The 22,447-nt window shown below is 36.1% G+C and overlaps 1 protein-coding gene across 8 annotated transcripts in view; it reads left to right on the top strand.

Moving 5' to 3' along the window:
* The first annotated feature begins 10,930 nt into the window (after positions 1–10,930).
* CDH18 (cadherin 18) overlaps positions 10,931–22,447 on the top strand; it is a 502,361-nt gene continuing 490,844 nt past the window's right edge. For all 8 annotated transcript variants that reach the window (XM_050330958.1, XM_050330968.1, XM_050331011.1 and 5 more), the window contains exon 1: positions 10,931–11,263. The gene's annotated coding sequence lies outside the window, so the exon portion shown is untranslated. The remainder of the gene's footprint in view (positions 11,264–22,447) is intronic.

Raw genomic sequence — 22,447 nt, 5'->3', positions numbered from 1 at the left:
CTTCCGCTGACAGTTTTGGAAGTCTTCTTGTATTATGACTAAAAGCTACTGAGGAAAAACATGAAAAAATAGTGAACAGAGGTCTGGCCCGCGCTCATAAGAGTTGGCTTTAGATGGAGTCACTGTTAGCACACCAAAACATCTCATACAATCTGGAAAGGGAGGACATTATGGGTTAGGTGGGCTATACTGCTTTTGCTTTAATGAAAACATACACGGATAAATGCCAAGTTTCTTTTTACTCTCACGTTGGCTGCATTCGCTGCTCCCTCATCTATTATGTATTTATTTCTCTATTTCTGCAGACTCAAGGTTTGATTTCAACTAGAGCTACCTGTTGAGTGGTTTTGTCTCCACAATTAATATTCGAGGAAGCAACAACTCAAGGATGACTACAAACATATCTATGGGAGGCTATGGAGAGGTGAAGGAATCTGTTTTTCAGGTAGTTGCTAGGGAAGACTTCCAAAGAAATTTGCACTCTGAATTATTTTAAAGGAAAAATCCCAAACAAACTTGCTCCCACTTACTCTCAGCAAAAGGTAATATTCAGTCTATTGTGACTCCTGGGAAATGACAGAGACCTGTGGATATATATGAGCTTCTTCCTCTTCTTTAAGTACATATTTTGCTCTGTTACAAGGAGGTGGTTTTAGTATGTGCACTATCCATGATGCAAACACAGTGTTTGCGGGAAATGAGGCAAATTGGAAATGCTGTACACAACATATGCCTAATCCTCTTATCTACCCTGACAAAACTTTGATTACTTTCAGTAGAAATACTGTCCAAAAGAAACTAGAAAATTAGAATCCAAGTTTATTTGAGAATGGTTTCTCTGTAGATATCACAGTTTAAAAACTGCATCAGACAATTCTCAAGTACTTGTTTAGCATACTACATACCTGATGAGTAAAACACTAAAGCAACAGATAGCATAGTGATTCTATGAATGGAAAAAATATTTTATTCTTAGGTAAGTATGGTTCAATATTACTTTTGTTTAAAGGACATTTCATTACAATGACTCTTGATTTTACATCATTTACTTCTCTATTGCCATGTGGCACTGGAGAGAACTTGCATATTTTCTTTCCTACCTTAAACTTCTGCTGGTCACCTTGGAGGTATGGGGAGGGAGAAGGAGAAAATAAGGAGATGACAAGGCCTTTGAAATTGTTTTCTTCCTTATTTTCTCACTTTGGAGAAAACAAAAACCTATAAAGCAAAACAACAATCTAAAAAACTCCCACCAAAGATGGTACTTTAATACTTTTAAGGTGATCCTAACTAGAAGAACAAAAGATTTTACCAATCTCCATGAGGAAAAATAAATAAAAAATCAAACATAAAAACCATGCCCTTAGAAATTGTAAGGCAAGCTGAAAATGAAAAAAAATAAATCAAATTTAAAAATAATCTTGGCAAACAAAGTATTTATTTCCTACTGTCTCCAGTGAAATGTTGGCATAACACATAGTGTCAGGGCCAGAAATGCACTCTCCCCTTCCACAAGATTACCTTGCTGCACTCAGGGTCAGCTTGCTGATTAAAGTTGTTGCAAAAAGCCAGAACAAACCTCAGTGGGGACTCCCCTCTCCTTTCTGTAGGAGCTGCTTTTAAGCGGAGGTCTTTATTTCTGGCACCCACATGAACTTCCTGTCAAAAAGCAATAAGAAAGGGCTGGTCTGCAGAGGAAGGTAAACCAGAAGCATACAACCAGCAAGGCAGTGACTTCACCAACACAGATGCAGTCCACAGTGCCTGAACAAGGAGAATGGTTCTGTGATAATATGCAGGATCAGGAATCACTCAGTAAGATTACAGAAGGAAGACAAAGTCAAGATTGAATGAGTAAGTCAAGCCTAGGATAGGATCAGTCAGGTATAAAAACATCTGCAGATGCAGTGCCAGTGCAGGGACAGTACAGATTACAAGTCCCAAGCAAAGGTGGTGGAAGGGAACACATGCTTAGGATTCTTCCCATTCTTCACAGCAATTCTTCCTACTTGATAACCTGGCAGTCAGCTAAACTCCTAGAAGGAGGGAAGTGAATTCCAGTTCCTGACACATAACATAAACATTCTCATTAAGCATTCTCATTAAGATAATGCTTCTGCAAGGAAAGAACTCTCCTAGAAAACAAATCATAACCTGCTGAAGGCACAGATGCAGGCAACTGGGAAGCATTTGGTGAGAGAACCTCCAAATCAAATAAAAGTAGGTTCAGTTATTCTCTTTGTCTCCAAATAAAAATGTTCACATACTTTGCATTGCTCTGACTTTTCTATTTTATCCCTACTACTGCTGTGGGTTAGTCATTACTAGTCTGTCTTTCACTGCACAAGAAGAAGCTTTTTTGTTTCTGGTTACATCAAAATTTAAATCCATCATAACTAATTAGGGTTTAGATCCTGGAGAGACTTCTGTGCAGTCTAGAAACTCTAGTAAACTTCAGGTTTCTTGATGGACAATTGTCAATCTTCTGCTGCATATTCCTGATTATGAAAAATAGTTATTTTTGATAATAGATGTACAGGGTGATTAAGATTCAAATTTCATGTATTAAGCAAAATCCTGTGAATCTTGTTCTCACTAATATTAATTGTATTTCAGGTTCAATGTCACAGTCAGTGTGACACAGCAGTCACTGGTTGTGGTTCAGAAATATTTGCGACATTACATTTGTAAGTTTCTCAGTATTAAATACATTTAAAATAAGTATTTACTACTATATTGAAATATATTACACCTTACGTGTTTGGTAGGTAATTTTTACTGTACTTGGGAGGCGGTTCTATTTAAATCATGACTGGTACATTATATTTGTTTGTTTGGCTTTTCTGGTTTTGATTTGGTTTGATTTGATTTGGTTTGCTTGTGGGCTTTTTGATTGTTTTAGTTTTGTTTTCCAGTGAACTTCCAAGGGAAACTTAAACAATCTGGCTTAAATCAGAAAGTTTCTGAATATGACTCCAAAAAGTGAAAAAAACCAGTGACTACTTGCAATGAAGGATGACTGCGGATTAATTTTTCCTTTGTCATTTGGTTACAACCTTCTCTGCTACACAGCACACAAAATTTCTTGCAGTAGGAAATACACCAGGACACTGTGCACATTATCTTTCAACTTCACTACAAATGTGGCATTCACACATTAAACCCTATGCTCAACAGCAGTGTATCTCTGCCCTCCATTAGCAATTCAAGGTAATGTTTCCCTGGGCTTTCTCTGTGCAAGCTAGAGAAATAAATTCAAAACCTATTTTAAAGAATTACATTGGTTTATAGTTTGTATTTACGTCTTTGATTTTTTTGGGCATACACCAGGAAAATCATATGTCATATTCAAATTGGTGGCACAATATAGAGCTCAATTCTGAGTATTAGCTATGTTTTATCAGCTTCTCTGGCATTTGTGCCTGGAGTATTTTCTATTGTCTCCATTGTTCAGTAGAAAAATATTTGTATATTGTGAGTTTAAATATTGGATGACAGGAATCTCACAGGCTAATGTGATAGGCCTGTTTGCCAGAATTTGATCCCCCAGCAAAAAACTCATAGGAGATCTCTTTTTTTCAATAGACATAGGCCAAATTCTGCAGGCCTAATTCAATGGTAAATTGCAATAAATATTTCACGGAACCATAGGGAGAGATATTATTTGTCCTACAACACTAATTACATTTTGTTCCTCATTGTGCAATAAACACATTTTCAATTTAAAAGCATTATTTGGACTGTCCTGTTTTGTGTTGTAATTAATCATTGTACAGTGCATAGCATCTAGACTCCTGTTGCTGCAGTACCCCTAATAATAATGAAAAATAAAGACATTTAAAGCAATACTTTCCACCACATACATTTTCTATTGAAACTTAAGCTTTCCATATGACCCAGAAGAAACAATGACATCAATTTAAAAACAAGTTAAAGTTGTGTACTGGCAGCCACAAAGTCTACAAATACATTAAGAGTTTGTTGTGAAAAGATATGAAAATAGGCATAATGCACTACTCAAAACAAATTAATAGTTCTTACCAAGTCAATCGAAATGAATAAACTTCCTTGGACAACAAAACCCATCATAAAAAGGAGGGGTTGAGAGTGTGCAGGCAAAGAGCACTGATGGCTTGACATGATGTAGGACACAATCCACTAGTGACGACTACTGCAGGAAACACAGCTTTCAAAATTGCCTGCAAAATGAGCATTTTTACTATTGAATTCCATCTTTCAAAGTTCTTACCAGTTTGGTACTTTTAAGCCTTGCAAGACAATGCTGCTTAGCATAACACCATCAAAGGACCCTCCATCTGTTGATCCTTAATGAAAATAGACCACTCTTCATCAGAAGTTTACAGTTTTCTGAGCCAGCTGCACTATGTTTTTGTGTCAGAAAAAGAACTTCTTTTGTGTCTTGCACTTGGGAGAGGGTGTAAAAGACAATGACAGGACAATTAATTTAGTTCTATTTTGCAAGATTTCAGTATCAAGAACATGAAACTACAGAAGTATGGCTTATGAGAAAAATTCTATAACCTGCTGCCCTGTAATACTGTGGTTATTGCTAGAGGCAGGTCTCAGATCTTGATTTATCAAACTTGCTGCTCCTCAGAACTGAGGTTTGTTGGACTTTGTCTAAACCTGAGTTTGGATTTTACTTGGTGGACTACAGCACAGTTACATACAGGAAATACATACAGGATTTTTTTCCCGTCAATAATTTGACTTATTTTGTTAGTGCTACCTTAGTTTTATAGTTTTACAGTTTTATAGGCATAGTACCCACAAACAGTTATTTTGTGTAAAATTAGGTATTTATGACCATGCCATAATGATTGATGTGAGATAGCTCAAGATAGTCTGGCATGATAGCAGAGCCCTTGAGAAAGAGAGACCAAGGAGGCCTTAAAGTACAAGCATAGGATGACAAGAGATGGGGCAAAGACTGACATGAGGAGAGAGCATTTCCTTTTTACCCTTTAACACATTCTGAACTTCAGAAAAAAGTAGCAAACAAACAAACAAAAAACAGCTGTCATTCTGGGAACTGCAGTCACTAGCTGAAGGTCATACTGGTGGATTAAATGTATCTTATTGATGCCTATCTGTTACTGAAATCACTTTCAGACTTCACTACTGTCAGTGTTTTAGGGACAGAAACTGCTTTCAATGAGAATTGGGTCTCCATGCAAATATTTAATTTCTGAAGTTACAGGCCCTACAGCAACTGTGAATATTCATGAAAATCCTCTTATTTTCAAATACAGACATTATTTTTTCTGTGTTTTATCAAAAAAAAAGCTCATAGAAATTTAATTTTATTATACTAGGACTCAGGAATTTTGCATTCAGTAATTGCCTGTATTTTTTAAATGTCTAAGAAAGTTTTGACCTGGACTAACTCTTCTGAACAAGGCTTATGTAACATTTAGAAATTATTACAAACATTTCAAAAAGTAGTTTAGATGTGGCTATGGTGTCTTGAGGAAGGAAAACGTTAAGGTCTATGGATGTGAGCTTTTACATTTCAGCTGGCTTTGAGGACAGCACAGCCCGCTTCCTTCACTAACATCAGTGTGGATCTTTGAAGGTTCTGAAGTCTGTGGCAAAGACCAATTCCTACTGTGTTAAATGGATCATAGACAGACATGAAATTAGAGTAGGTCTGGTAAATTCCAAAAGAAACATTTAGAGTGGATGATCATTGCATGGAGAAGTGGAAGATAAATACAGTCCTAGAAATGCTACACATTTAGTTTTGCAACCTTTTCTAGAGAATTATTTGTCTGACCTAGAAGCATCATAACAATACAAATATTAACAGAGATGCTAATAAATAATTTCATTTATATTGGTTTGCATTTTTATAACAATGTTCACCCTGAAACTCAGTAAAGCATTCAGATAGAAAATAAGGTATGTTGTGTTTTATGGACATGTATTCCATTATATCAGATTCATATACATAACTTCCATAGCTAAAGTCACAGTCTTTAACAAATGGGGATTTACTTCCTCTTACTTTCCAGCATGTTTAATAAAACTAAATTGAGTATCTACAAAACTAAAATACTAGCTTTTGTAGCTTGAAATAGGAAAACATAAAATCAAATACGATTGTAACATATTTGTCTATTCTGTAAGAATCAAGGTTGGAAGGGAGGATAGTGGGTCATCTGGTCCAGCCTCCCTGCTCAAGCAGAGTCATTCTAGAGCACATTGCACAGGACTGCTTTCAGAGAGTTCTTGAATATCTCCAGTGAGGGAGACTCCTCACCTTCTCTGGTCAATCTGTTCCACTGCACGGTAACCCATGCAGTAAAGAAGTTCTTCCTTGAGTTCAGGTAAACTTCCTGTGCATCAGTTTCTGCCCATTGCCTCTTGTCCTATTGCTTGATACACTGAGAAATAATGAGAAATACTATATAGAACACAAGAAACTATGTATTATCTTACTTAACTCTCTGAACTTGTGTCTTGGCTTCTTTCCTAAGCATGCCGTTCCAGATCTGAAAGGGAATTTTTCTAAGGAAAAATGAAATAAAATTGGCAAAATTTATCCTCAGTATTCTTGTATTTACAGTCAAACATTTAAAACAAATTTTAAACACAGTATTGTCCCCCATCTGTGAAAAAAGAGTTTTCTTTAGCATCATTAAAACTGAATAATGTTTTAGGTTTCTACACTGAATAGCTGAGTATGCATTACATAATTTCAAACATGAAATGTCTGAGAATTTTAAGAATACGTAATATTCTTAAATAAAGTCTGAATAAGACTTGAGACTTGAATGATACACTCAGCAATAGCACAGTTAATAGAACCAGTGTTTAGGTTCAATGTAGAAAGCCCGTTTAATTCATTCTTTCCTGTGAAATCTATAAAATGTAGAACCCTGATTTTTTATTTTCATTGAGGGAATCTATCAAAGTCACCTCTATGAATAGGCAAATAATGCTATTGCATTATTAAATGTTCACAAGATACAGTCTTACAGAGCTGCACACTCTGGCTTTTCTTTGATTACTTGGTTACAGAAAAACTATCTTTGTTGTTGGAATCATAAGATAGGAACCACATATATTTTCTCTTTGTTAATTAAATCTGAAATAGTGGAAAAAACAATTTCTCATACAGAAGTAAACCTAATAACATATGAAAACACAAGGCTCATAAACCATGTGAAACAAAATGAAAACCAGGTGGATATCCGGAGCTTCTTAACAGAGTTTATACAGTATACCTTTTACTCTAAATTACTTTGACATTGTTTAGCTTGATGTTTAAATGTTTCAGGCTTAAACACTGGTTTCAATATTAATCCCTGCATTATTAAACATCTATTTATCTAGAGAGCAACCATACATTTTATCTACTGAAGATACATTAGTGAAGTCCTGAATTATCATGCTGTTATATGTTGTATTGATACATTCTTAAAACAGTTTATCCTACTTCACTACAGACATGAAGGCCAAGGAGATACTTCCATATATATTCAATACAAGCACAAATTCCCCACAGCATATGTAGAATCTAAAGCTAACCCGTAGACAAGTGTGTGCTAACATTCGTATTCTCAAAATACAATTAAAATTTCAGTAAATAGTTTTTCGATCATTAATTCAGCGTTTGCAGAAAAGGCCACTTGCTGATTTACAGTGATTGTCTTTTTAAAAATGTGACCCTGACAGTCCTGCCTTCAGCTGAAGAATAAACCCCAAACATTAATGTATCAAACTGCACAATGCACAATTTTATAATAGCACCTCACATACCATTACTGTTTGGTTTGCATGGGGTTTTGCATCAGATTAGATGCAGAAAGAAGTCAGGAAGAAAAGTACCAGAAGAGTACTTGGAAAGTGAGCTGCTTCCACTCCAATACATGCAACAGTGCTCCTCCCATCTGTATTGGGAGCCCTATGGAAAACATTGCACTCTTCACAGTGTTTCTTGATAACCCACACTTGCTCTATTGGGCTCCAGGCTTAGGGCTTGAGTGGCCCGTAGGTTAGTGTGAGCTGCTGTTTTAAGGGAACTTATTGGTATATCCCAGATCAGTTTGTGCTGTGCTGGTTGGTGTTATGACAGAGATAATATTTAAAAATGTCAGGATATGGTATGTGATTGTCTTTGTAACACAAAAACAAAGGGTATACCAGCATGGGAGAGAGAAAAAGTCCTCTCCATGATTAGGATCTGAGTAGAGTGCTTTAGGAAAGTCTACCCATGGTCTGTGCTGCATGAAAGAAGGGTTGTCAGCATACAAGGGATGCAAGTTGTTATATCTATAGTCCTCTTCATATGCTCTTATTAAAACAGCTGTTCTATTACACCATGTGTTATTTGACCTTTTTTACTGAGATCTGCAAAAAACTTTACACTGCCATACACCTCTCTGTTTCCACCCTCCCTTCAAAGGCAGAACACCATCCACCCTAATTGCAGCCATCCAACCGTCTTGCAACATATAGGCCTGTACAGGCGTACACACTTTCACTACCAGATCTACACTCATACAATTGTATGGCCATAATTCTATCCATTTTCACTTTTATTTACCCATGGTAATCTTTTTTTCTCTCAATGAACATCACTTAGCTGATGCAGACCACTCAAAACACTTGAGACATCCATTAAATGTATTAATGAGGTATTCCATATGCAACTGGGAAATTGTAGATTTTTGGTTGATACTGTGATATTTCTCATGAAGAACAGATGATTTGAACTTGCTGCGGATTCTGTGAATTCGTTGGTTGTTGCCTGTAACTTTTTTGTATCTGCGTTAAAAGAGATTCAATTGTCTAAATGTGTCATTTTCTGCCATCACATGACCTTACACATACTCTTTTGTAAACACTCAGAGTAAGCAAAAGTTTCTTCTGATAGCTCTGTATTTCTGAATAGGCTTAGAGGTACCCCTTATTTTTGATGAACACGATATATATTTTCTTCTCATGTTTCAGACTCCAGTTTAATACCTCGTCTTTTTCTTCCTACTGTCTTTCCCTTTCAGTCTTTGACTAGAATTTTTAAGACACTAGTAACATAAAATTGATAACCTATTAGGCCTAGCTTGTGTTTATCCAAGAAGTCTGGATTAGTAGGTAGGTTATGTAAGGCATAAACTATCTGACATGATTTGGTAAATGTGTTTAATGAGATAATTTTTGATAAAGGTAGGGAAAAGGAGCAACCCTTTTTGACCACTCCTCAGAGATTACACAAGAAATCCCATGAGTCAAGTAGAAATCCCTATCAATTACATTGTCACAACAAAACTTAATTTAATTATCAGTGCATCTGCCTATGTCAGAGTCTGATGTTAGAATACAGTGCTCATACTTCAGTAAGAGTTTTGACATTTTTTGACTTTCTAAGGATGCAGTTTTAACCATGGAATAAAGAGCTGGACTTCAGGTTCCAGTTCTCAAGACAGGAACTCAAGTGCAAGGTCTTAGTACAGTAAATGTATTGAGAGATCCTTTGACTGATGGAAAATCTAAACACTGAAGAGGTAGAAAATCAAAGCTCTCAATTTGTTTCTGGATTCAGTTGAATTTCTACAATAGTCATATATGAGGGAGCCACCTAGAATGGGACAGTGTGTTCTGTAAAAAAACAGATGCACTGGACTCATGGTGTTCTTTAGTTACAGTTACTGTTTTGAATTATGAACAGAATACAATAGTGTCAATATGCTGCCATGGGGAAGCATCTGTGACTGATGTAACTACCCTCTGGACTTAGGAGTATGGTACTTTCCTACAGTTTGCTTGAACATGAAAGTTGGTTCATAATTTTCAACTGTATCTAGAATGAAGAGGTCTCAAATCAATGTTCTTATGATTTAGTGTCCCTAAAACATAAAATAAAATTAAATTATAAAAAATGGGAAAAGAATTTCAGTTTGTTGCAATAAAAATACTTAACATTGCACAATATCTTTCCTGAAATTTTGGGTTTACCTACTAAAGAACAGTCTATTTCTTGCATACATTCAAGCACATCTTGAGCACACTGCAAGTGCAAGATAAGATATGCTTATAGTGTACTACAGATATTTGTTGCTATCAGTTAATTCTGACCACAGTTTTAGCAGAAAAAAAGTATCTGCTGAGTAGACATTGTATCTCCAGCTATTCCTTTATCTGAATCTATGATGTTCCTGTATAAATTCTTAAAAAACCCTCCCAAATGACAAAAAAACCACAAACAAGTATAAAAACCAACCAAACATCCAAGCAATAAAACTAAACCCACAACCTCCCCCCAAAACACATAAGGTGAAACATAAACAGTGTAGGAAAAAAGAGAGTTCAAGCTGGCAGGGGTTAGAAGCACAATCTGTGAAGTACAATTCTCCTAATTCTTGGTTTATGCTAATTTCCACAATTGCCATAAACAATTCCAGGTTACAAAACACACTACTGGGTTTTTCAGAACACAAAGCCTGAGGCTTGCCGTGCAGGTTCGTTTCTAGACTGGGGGATGGGGGGAGTGTGTGTGTGTGTGTGTGTGCATGTGTGTGCGCGCGCGTTCAGTTTCTTTTCTTTCTTTTTTAATATGCATTCTAAAACACACAGATTGCGTAAAAATTTGAAAGTGTTCAGAATGCCAGTGCACTGCAATGTTCATGTTTATATAACTGTCACAAAAAGAACACAGAGAAAGATAGCTTTGAACCTGGGCTCTGCTAAACAATTTTTCTTTAAGGGAGATAAAATAATGAAAAATACTTGCTTAAACTGCTGCCCAAACTCTTATTGTTTATACCACTCCTGGAAAAGACCCCAGGGAGCAGCAGCGGAATCTGTGCTATTGATTGGCTGGTTAAATAGAGGCCTATTAGATTCAGACAGGCTAGATTGATTATACAGCAGCAGAAGGAGCTCAGATTCAGAGCTGAGTGAACGTCAGGGTGAGAGAGAGGAAGAGCAAGCGAGAGAAAGCGTGCAATAGAGGGAGACTGTACACACTATAGCATCAGTATGTAACTGCTGGTACCTGATAACACTGATATTGAGCTCCTTCAGTGGAGAACTTGCTGAGCTACGTTTTTTTCATTTGCAAGAGGATGCCAGCTCTAAGCCAGTGCAACTGATGACAGACTGGACGCTGGAATAGTTCATTTTACTTACATCTCTCATGAAATACATCTCTGAAGAAAGGCTTATTACGGAAGACAACAATTCATCCTCTCCCCTTAGCTCACCTAATACTGATGATATACAGAGTTTGATCTTCCAGGTAAGGAAATTATAATTTTCTTTTCTAAGCAGATAAAAAAAGGAATTATTCTTTTGTATCTTGCATGTTAAATACAAGCTTTGGCATCTGTTCACAGAATGCATTTTTTGCACTTGCATTTCTTCCAGTCACAGATTATATGTGTCAAATACTATGTACACTGGAAGACAATTAGCAAGAGGACATGGTTTTGCATTGCATTTATCATGCTTAACTCTTCTAGTAAATGGGAATGAAACAACCATAAAAATTATTTCTAGCTACTTGGGTGATGTTTTAATGTAACTTGTCCCACACATGCTAAGCAGTCTGGACTAATAACGGCATGCAAGAGCTCACATACAATTAATTTATTAGTGTACATGTTCTGAAGCCAGATAGAGAGAACATTTACCTGAAGGATTTTTCAGTGCTTGTCAGGAGTTTGAAATAGTGTCTGTGTTTTGACTGCAAGCTTACCACAGCTGAACAAATATGGTCAGACTTAAATAATATGGTATTAAACTGCCTTTTTTTTTATTTTATAGATATAGTAGTTATTGCTAGCATTCTGTCTGCAAAGCAAAGATCAAGTTTTATACCCTAAGACGTGAAGCCTAGGATGATCTGTTACAGAGTGCTGCACATTTGATGCAGCCATCCCATGGACTGATTGCTTGTTTTGATGTGACATTGACACTACTGTCTCCTAATTACCTATCTCTACATAAAGTTTCTACATATTTACTTCAGGTATACTGTGAATGGTTTTGCTGTGACAGGTTTTGATATATTACTGTGATTTTGAAAGTGATAGGCTAAAACTGAAATAACCTTACTTTTGGTTACGAAGCAAGTCAGGAAGTTGATCAACTTGGGATTTACAAGCCATGGGAACATAATGCTAAGAAGACAGCATTGTCACCACTAGTAGCATATTCCTAACAGATGTGATAATCTGCTCCACCTCCCTCATCAGTTTGTGCATTCTGCTCCTGAAGAGTTTTTCATATACCAGCTATTGTGATTACTCCGAGTGAAGTAGAGGCATCAGTCTATTAATATAAGCATGTAGGTAGACTTGCACCCAGCCAAGTACAACGTTCCAATGCTTTGTCCAACTAAGAAATTACCTATAGCAAGATCTTGGTGTTAGATTGTGCACCTAGCTGTAATCCAATTTATCCAATGACAAAAGCATCACAAATACAAAAAAGAACTTTCTTCTCTACCATGAATTTTTTTATAAATTTCTATAAAACACCATATACTTAATGACTTCTCAAACTCTAAATGTGGAGTTACCAAAATGATTATTTCAAATTTTGTAAAAGAAAGACATTATAAATGTTGACAGCCTTAGGCATACAGAGATTTTGTGGAAAACTAATTTTGAGTGAATATCTAAGTGGTCATGTGAAAAAAAATGTGTAATGCTTAAGAGAAAGCTTCATCTTCTGTAATATATAATATGAATAAGAACAGACAGAAACAAGAACTAAACTGATGAGCCATAATTACAGATATTACTTAAACTGTATAGCATCTGTGCTGCTTTATTTCTGTATATTTTATCTATGAATAATGTTTATGTTGTTTCTTACGTACACAATTGATCCATGTCAGCAATTTCAGTGTTTCCTTCTGAAATTCTTTCCAGGTAGCAAGTAATTCTCTTGGGGTTACATTTTGCCACCGTAGCTTTCATTGAGTGGTATTTTACTCCACAAAATACTGCCAAAGGTGAAGACTGCATACAATGACTACTGAGTCAGAGTGCAGAATCTGACCATAAAAAATGGAGAGAAATCCTTTACATTTTAATCACCTGACTGAAAATTTTAACAATAAGACAACAACATGGATATCAAGAGTTAGAGCTAGCAAATATGTACAATATTTTGTAAGAACCTAAGATAGTTGGATGCCCAATTCACTTTGGATTCTTACAAAGCTTAAGACCTGACTCAATATATTTCATGTGCAGTTCAAATTGTGAAAAATAATCCTTTATGTAAACTCAAAAGCTTTCTTACAGTTCTTATTAATCTCTCTCTTTTCTCTCTGAAAAACCTTGTCCATCTGTGCTCTTTAAATATACCTTACAATTTTTTGTTTGGAAATAAAATCATGGTAATTCTATGATTTCAAAGTCAGCAATATGGTCCCCTCCAGGTTAGTATCTGTTAGTAGTCAACCTTGAAATTCCAAATAAAGCTAAGAAGTGTTTATTTTTGAAAAAAGAATATTACATTTGAACTTTTTTTTAAGCACAAAAGAAAATCAGGAAGCCAAAAAATTAGTTATATGATATTCATTTCCACATTACAGATTCTAAGCATCTTCTTTTGTCAAATTCAGGAAAACAAATGGAATACAAAAAACAAATAAGAAGATTTAAGAGTTTACATACTATGCACTGTGCATTTTCTTTCAAGTCTTGAATGTTGTTAATCTGGACTTTTTGAAACGCTTTAAACTGATTCAGTTGTATTACCTTTTTCTTACAAAGATTAATTTGTTCTTTTTGAAATTAATGTTGCATTCCTTTCCATCTTGAATTGACAGAATGTGAAATTTATTTTTATTTTCCTAGCTAACCTGAAGCCATTAGGGGGCTCTTTCCTCCTGTGATATCACACAGTAAGCTGCAATAGAAAGATATATTTACTTATTAGACTTGGCAGAAAAAGAAGTTCTGCTCGAATTAATTTATTCTGGGTGTAGGGCATTTTAATAATACAGAACAACTTAAAATATCTCATTTGTTTGTTTGTTCGTCTGTCTGTTGGAGAGAGTTCTTCTTGTTTTGGGGTTTTATTGCACATGCTTAAAAAGTGATATATCCTTCACTACCAGTTAGATGGTTATGTTTTGAAGTTACCTTGTGTCCCATAAAGCAGAGGAAGCAGGGAACACAGTCAGCAACAATTTTGAAGTAATCTATGGGATTACTAGATCAAGCTAACAGCCTGGTTAGACTGAATATGAAGCAACACTTAAATCCAAAAAGCTAAAGTTTACTTATTCCAGTAACTGTGACCAACAGTGCATCTAACACTGAAAAAAACCACAATTGATAAGAACCTAGATTATATAGAACTGACATAATCTTTACTTACACAGTTTGCTTTCAGAAGGGCTAAGTATATCACCAGCATTTTTGGATACTCTTTATTTCACAAACTAAGAAAGGTAGTTTCAGTTCTGCAAATATTTACTCATGTGAGCAGCTACACTGAAGTTACTGTGGAGCAAATTCCAATATGCTTTGTTCTACCTGTAATGCCTTTAGCAGTTCCTGTCAATTCATTGAACCACTGCACCTGAAATCAGTACTGTTTGTACAAACTGAAGTAAGTTTATTTTATTTCTTGAGGAATTCCTTCAAATGAACTATAGAATAGCTAGATGCAGACTAAGAAGAAGAAATAGATTTGTTACAAAGCACAGCAAGGTGGTTGCAAACACTGCAGTAGCATGCTGAGGTGAGGCCAGGAGAAACATGAGTGTCAAAAGATGAGCAAAAGAATTGTCCACCTGTTCCAGTTTTGAAGAATTATATTATTCCTGCCAACCTTGAAAGAAAAAATTCCCATATTGGTAAATGACTTCACTCACCCTGACCAACTTGCTACTATACATTGTTTAGCTTGGAGAGATTCTAATACTAGCAACTCCATTCAATAAAAAGAGATGAAGGGAAGGGAAGGGAAGGGAAGGGAAGGGAAGGGAAGGGAAGGGAAGGGAAGGGAAGGGAAGGGAAGGGAAGGGAAGGGAAGGGAAGGGAAGGGAAGGGAAGGGAAGACAGAAAATAACTAATACCCTTTGTGATACTCTACATTCACAACAAAGTAGTATAATCTGGCCAAATTGTTTGTTTGTTTGTTTTTTATTGTTTCAAGATAGAAAATTATATTCTTTCTTGGTTTTACTACACATCTGAATAATGTCTCAAATTTTGCACACCCTCATAGCAACTATCCTATGACACGTCAATGAAGGATTTTTTTCTACTAAACAGTATTTGGAAATTCCAACTCGGATCTGAAGACATTGCGTTTCCTGCTCTGCATAGACAGGAAAATAGTTTCAGGTTCATGCAATGTAATAGAAATTGCCAAAACTGGAATAAATCATTGTTTCTGAGATACATAAGTGATGTTTCAACTCATGGGAGATGGTCTTCATTAGGTGCATTATTAACATTATTATACATTGTAAATTCAGCATCATACAAATTAGCTTCCTGTCAGTGGAAGAGTGTTTTTTTGTTGCTAAAACATGGATAAAGTTAACTGTGACTGGCTTGCATTTCAAGTAAATAATTGTGTATATGTGAAAAGTCACTAAACTTGAGTTGATATTATTATTAGTAATCCATCAGGCACAGTATCTCCAGTCAGTGGGAGGGGATTGTCCCACTCTGCTCTGCACTGGCGCAGCCTTACCTTGAATACTGTACACAGTTTGGGGCACCACAATATAAGAAAGATACTAAGCTGTTAGAGAGCGTCCAAAGGAGGGCAACAAAGCTGGTGACGGGCCTTGAGGAGAAGCTGTATGGGGAGTGGCTGCAGTCACTTGGTCTGTTCTGCTTGGAGAGGAGGAGACTGAGGGGAGACCTCATTGTGGTCTACAGCTTCCTTACGAGGCACAGCAGAGAGGCAAGTACCTCATGACCAGTGACACACTGAAGAAAATGACATGAAGCTGAGTCCAGGGATGTTTAGGTTGGATTTTAGGAAAAGGCTCTTCATCCAAACCGTGGCCAAGCACTGGAACAGGCTACCCAGAAAAGTGGTCACATCTCCAGGCATGATAGAGTTCAAGAAGTGCTTGGACAATACTGTCAGGCACATGGTAGGATTCTTGGGGCTATCCTGTGCAGGGCCAGTAGCTAGACTTCCAGATCCTTGTGGGTTCCTTCCAACTGAAGATATTCTAGGATCTTATGTTATGTAAGGCCCAGATCAGACCAAATTGATGGAAAATGGCAGGAAGTGTTTGGCAGAAGCAAGTAGCAGAGACCGCTTGGAGCTAAGTGCCCCAGCAGTAAGATTCTTTTCTCCTCTATAAAACACAGTTTAATTCTATTGTATGCTCTGCTGCCTTGAAATCAATGAAATTTTATTTAAGACAGAAAAATTAAACCCATATAAGATTCTTGCCACAAAGTTTTTACAGAGCTTCACTCCAGAGGTAACTCTAATTTACTGGTTGGTTAATTTATCCCTTATATAAACACACTATGCAAAGCACTTTGAAATACTTTTGAATAAAAACTGCTGTGAAAATGTAATGTATTATTATGGTAAATAGAAGTCACTCAAACTTCAGCTAATGAAACCTGCAACAGTCTGGGGTGCTATATTAAGCATTAATAAATAATTTATCTCTGATGAATGTTTAACGATTGATAAAAACAATTCTTCAGTCCTAAATAAGAAATAGTTAGCTTTTTTTTTTCCTATTTCATGTTTTCTATATTACGTGAGGGGAATAATTGATATGACTAGATTTTAGAAGTAGAGAAGTTTGTAATAGCAATTCATGTACATATTGTCAGAACATTTTAAGGACAAATAATAACAATGTAGTCTAAAATACACATCAGAATGTAATGAAAAGCAAAATCTCTTGCTCCTTTTTTTTTCTCTATACAGAAAAAAATTACATAACTTAGCAAATGGAATTGCATTGAAACAGCAGCCTGCAGCTTCCTCTTATTTGCATAAAATTGCTGCATTAAACTAAATTCATACATATATATGTATATATTATGGCATCTCTGCCCATAGCAGGGGGGTTGGAACAAGATGATCTTTAGGGTCTCTTCCAACCCAAGTTATTCTATGATATGATTCCATTATATGTGTGCATATATGTCTATATATTCTATACTTACGCTAACCCTTTACTGTCTGCGTTCCACAGAGATGCATATATACCTGTTACAGTGAATTTGCAACTTTTAACAATACAGCCATGTAGAACCAAACACGTTACCTGAATTCTACAAAAGAAGTGGTTTTTTTGGTCATGAAGCTGCTTGAGGGTACAAGTTATCAGAAGTGTGTCATTAAGAAATGCAGATCAGCAGATCATCAGATGCCAGCATCCTAATAACAAAATCTTATTTTCCCTGGTTTGAAAGTATTTTGTTCACATAATCTGTTTTAATGCTGTGAGATAGCAGAAAGGCTTTGCTATGCAACATGTAACAAAATACCGTTGAAATACTGAGTACAGTTTGGAGAAAAGCTCTTTAAATTTTGGGTTTACTTGAATTTCAAAATATTTAGAGCTGAGCCAAAAGCATTGATACTTTGCACAGTACTGATTATGTTTGGCTCTGGAATAAGGCGTGGACAAATCTTGCTCTGATCAGTGACTATTAACTGATTATTCCACTAGTCTGTGGAATACAAAGTGAACAAAGTTCTACAGAGCAGATGATAGTGAGAAGTAACTCACTGTCCTTCTCTGGCAGATCTGTAACACCACAGATTATTGTACTTAAGCAATAACAAAGCTATGGTAACACTTTAATTATTTTTACACCTTCCTCTTTTTTCTCTTAAAAGTTTTTGTAACTGGTTTAGGATATGGGACTCTGAAGGGTTTTTTCCTTCCTCCAGTTATCCAATATTAAACAGAAAAACAAAACAAACAAACAAACAAACTACATCAAAAGACCCTGAAATTCATCTTTAGGCAAGGTGTTAAAGGTGAACACAATCAACTGTTAAAAATTACTATGATAAATTTTTTCATTTAACATAGTGAAACAATAGTTTTGTTCTTAATACTGTGCAGTAATCAGTAAGTAGCAGCTCTTCGTGGCCCAGAATACTCAACAATGACAGTATGAGTATATTGTAGCCTATGGAAATTATGTAAACCAGAAAGAAAAAAAGGAATATATTATATTCCTTTAAATTCCATGAATTTTATTTCTAAAAATCTAGTTTTCATAGTAGTACGCAGACTGCACTGACTTCTAAAAACTACTCAAATTACATTCTAGTGTTTTACTCTTCTTGAATTCCTAAGACCCATTGATAACTCTTAGTTCTGTGCAACATAGCTCTACTGATATATGTGAAGGGACAGTTCTGAAACTAATGTTGCAGCTTTCAAGTGGAAATAAGAACAAACTCATCTGACAATTCCTGCTACTGATGTATTTTATAGAACCAGATTAAATAATAGAAAAATATCCTTCATATTTTTGTAATTTAACTTTTATATTATTACATAGTAATATTATATTTTTTTGTAATTTAACTATACCGTCTGTGTACTTTATGGGGAACCAGCATTTGAAACTATCTTCTTAAATGAAATCATGAGTAAACACCTTACAGGGAAACCTTAAAAATTAGAATTTAAATTACCTTATATTTATATTTGTTTCAGTATATAACTCATGCTTTTTGTCAGTGTACCAATATGGAAAGACATAAAGAATTCTTGTAGGACTTTGTTTTACTCAGAATCAGCTCTTACATTAGGGATAATGGAATGGATCCACCCCAAAACTTTATAAAACTCACTTAAATCATCTGTTATCCACTCTTAATATTGACACATTATGGAGGTATCAGAGAACAGCATTATGCAAAATTATAACATATTTAACAAATTATTCTCTCTTGGTAATACTATCTTGGACCTAAATAAGTTACACAGCTGTTGTTTTATGTGACATTCTTTTAAATCTCTGTTTCATTATAGATGCATATGTATACACAACTGAATCACTACAGAATTTCCTTTAGAGATCTTAATCAACCAATCACTTGATCCACTGCTCCTAGTTTTATTTCAGATAAAACAAAGTATATGATGGAAATTTCATTTCCCCTCCCCCCCCCAAAAAGCATGAACACTCAAAGTCATTGAATAAATTATTTCAGTAAGTCACTGATTCTCATAAACAGTCTACTTCTCTTGAAATCAGATCCTAAGCACGATTTTATTCCAGTGTTCCAAGAACCAGGATGATTATTTCTTCTGAGCCAACAAAACTGTTCTGGCATAAAGCAGCATATAAATTTTGGCTAATGTAGCATATTTCAGATGATATGTTGTCAAACTAATTTCCGTGGCTTTTAATTATTCTTATTTCATTATATTTTAAAGTAATGAAACCAGAAGTAATTTAATTCTGTGATTTTGTATGACACTGAAGTATTTCCAGTATCTTTTTGTCATCCTGAACACAGGGGCTGTTTCTTGTGCCTTACACTGTGCATTATTCACAACTTTATATATACCCACAAATGTATTTTCCTAACAATTCTGAACAAGTTTTTTGACCAAAAAAAAAAAAAAAAAAAAAAAAGTCCCTATAAATTTCCTTGTTTAGGAAATGGAAAGCAAGATGTAATGAAAGCCCACATTTCTATTGCTGTTTGATATTACAACTCTTTCTCAAACAAGAAATTGATTCTTTAACACAAGCCAGACACATAAGATTGTTTATCTTGACAAGGACTAGAGAAATATGACACCACTTTTCAATCCATGTTATATTTTCTGACAAATCTGCATCTTATTATTTTGTATTAACAGACATTTCTGCCCTCTTACTCCCATTCTCTTCTCAGGAAGAAAATAGCCCTAGAGGTATTATGGTTTTAGAAAATAGCTGTAAATACAATTCTTGTAGATATAATTCATAAAATTCAGAAAGCACAGAAACATGTTTTATGACAGCTTAAAACTTCAGAGATGTGAAACAATATTTAGTGTGTCTGTGTCATCAGAGATGCTAGATTTATTTCATACCAATAAGCGAGGATTAAATCAATCAGCAAAACACTCAAAGTCTAAATTTAATACTTTGGAATAATGTAGGGATAGCTATACTTCTCTTTCATTATGCAGTATTGGTTTCTCAAATCAGTAATTTACATTAAAAATTACTCAGAGTAAACCAAAAAAACTTGTTTTAAATTTTCTTTAAATATTGGTGATTTTACCAATTACAGAATGCATGATTCAGAGAAGTTCCAGAATTACAGAGAAAATAATCTTCTCAGTTTACTGTGAAAAAAAAATACTAATAAACTCAATTTTCTAGGTGCCTTAAATCAAACTTTTAAAATGAGCGCATTCAAGGCAAAGAGCAAATCTATTTCTACTCTTGCAGTGACAACACAAATATATTTAATGTGACTTTTGCCTCTACGGTTACCTCTACAACATGAAGTTCTCCATTCCCATAGTTTGATTCAACCAACTACATATGGGCTCAGTGATCCATAATAAATTCTACTGGGTGATTTATGTTTCATCATAAGTAGGTGAATATCCGATTTTCCTATGCATTATCTAGAATGAGCATTGCGTCTGACATGCAAAGATGTAAGCTCCTTGGGAATTACAGCTACAATTTGTTTACATATAATCACACACAAACCAGTGCATATAGATATCTACATCTGTAGAACATGTCCATATAACCACAACCCAGAAGATTCCATTTGAAAAGTGAAAGTTCCCAGTGCTCCAGGACTCTAAAAAATAAAATTTGTCTACCAGGAAAACTGAAATGGAAACAAACTGTGCATCATGATAAAACAGCATGCTTGTTCAGCAGTAATATTTTGCTGTGAATGATCCCCTTACCTGCATTTAGCATGTGTTGATTGCTCAGTTCACTGAAGCACAGGACGCCGAGTAGAGACATCAGTCAATAAAGTAATTTATAATGATCAACCTTCTGGGCAGACTGTGGGATGAACTAGTCATTACTGTTTCCTTCTGGCTGAGGAAGTCTGTTCCACTATTGATAAATATTCTCTAAACAAATTCTCCAGCCTCTCTAACATATTCTCCTTACAGAGAAGTGAGAGGGTAAAGTCAAAACTGATTGCACTTGAACACAGCTTAACAAGAAGCAGCATCTCTTTTTAACCTACAGGACTCTCACAGAGGTATTCATCAATAACATGATTGGTTTAATAATAGAAGCTGATGTCAGGGTGGCCTCAAGTAAAGGAAATGACTTCCCTTAAAAGTGTCAGAAGTAATGCCCAAACTGATGGCCACCATTCCACTGAAGCAGAGAGCAAAATATGGGCATAACATCTGACATGCTTCCACTGACTATAACTGAATGTCCCTTGCAGGTGTGCCAAGGGCCAGGCTCTCCAGGAGTACCCCAATAAATCCTCTCCTGCTGGACTGGAAATGAATTGCTTTGTTTCAGACCCCTGCCAAAGCTCCCTCTGTGGGGTGAGAAGCACCCTGACATGGACTGGGGACCAGGGCCAGGTCTGGGACTGCAGACTGAGGCTGGAGGCCAAAGCCAGGGCTGTCCACAGAACCTTCAGGAAATTTGCTGTTAGTGTGGGAAGGAGACACTCATGCCAGGCACAAGATAGCCAGGGGGTAGGGAGGGCAGTCTTGTGCCATGGTGTGGCTGTGGGAGGTGTCTCCCAGTTAGTGAGAGAAGGGAGTGACGGGGAGTGGGGCTGTGAGGCCAGGTGAGCCCTGTGAGTCAAGTGTTTTTCTCTTGGTCTGTGTGGGACCCTCCCTTAGAGTCCTGTACTGTGGGGGTCTACCTTGTTCTTTGTGTGACCCACTGGGGCTGGGGGACTGGGTTTGCTGCTGGGCTTACTCTAGAGGAGCACTGGTGGTCCTGGCAAGAGGGCAGCCAGGCTTGGAGAGGCCAAGAGTGAGATCTCTGGACAACTGGGGAGTTAAATCTCGGGAAACTCGTCTGAGACACTGCAGCCGAGATGTGTTTGCCAGTGGGTGGTGGTGGGTGAGATGCCAGTCGCTAAGGCTGAATCCTTTAAAATAAGAAGTGGTTTGAGAGAAAAGAAGGGGAATAGGTAGAGGGAGTTCCTGGAGGTGCAGTTCCAGGAGTGCTAGCAGAGAAGATCTGTAGTGTAAGAGGAGTAGACTTGGTATAGGAATCGTGCTTAACATTACTATTTGCGAAAATAGGGCCATATTGTGGATCCTTAGCTAAGGAACTGTGCTATATCCTGGATGCTTTTAAATAAAAGCTAGATAAGGAAATAAAAACTATTCACCTCTGAAGGTTGCGATTGTATAGGTTTGTGTTTAGTTTCACTTTCCTCTTTTTACCAAAATATTGAATCTTATAAACCAGTCTAATTGAAGTAAGGGCGAAGGTGTTTCAAATTTTGTGTGCTTTATCTCTGTTCAGTGTGTAAATCCAAA

The sequence above is a fragment of the Myiozetetes cayanensis genome, unplaced genomic scaffold (genome assembly GCF_022539395.1).
Source record: "Myiozetetes cayanensis isolate MyiCay16 unplaced genomic scaffold, myiCay2020 scf1, whole genome shotgun sequence".
Classification (NCBI taxonomy): Eukaryota; Metazoa; Chordata; class Aves; order Passeriformes; family Tyrannidae; genus Myiozetetes; species Myiozetetes cayanensis.
Note: the sequence above shows the minus strand (reverse complement) of the source record. Positions and strands in the feature narration are given on the sequence as shown.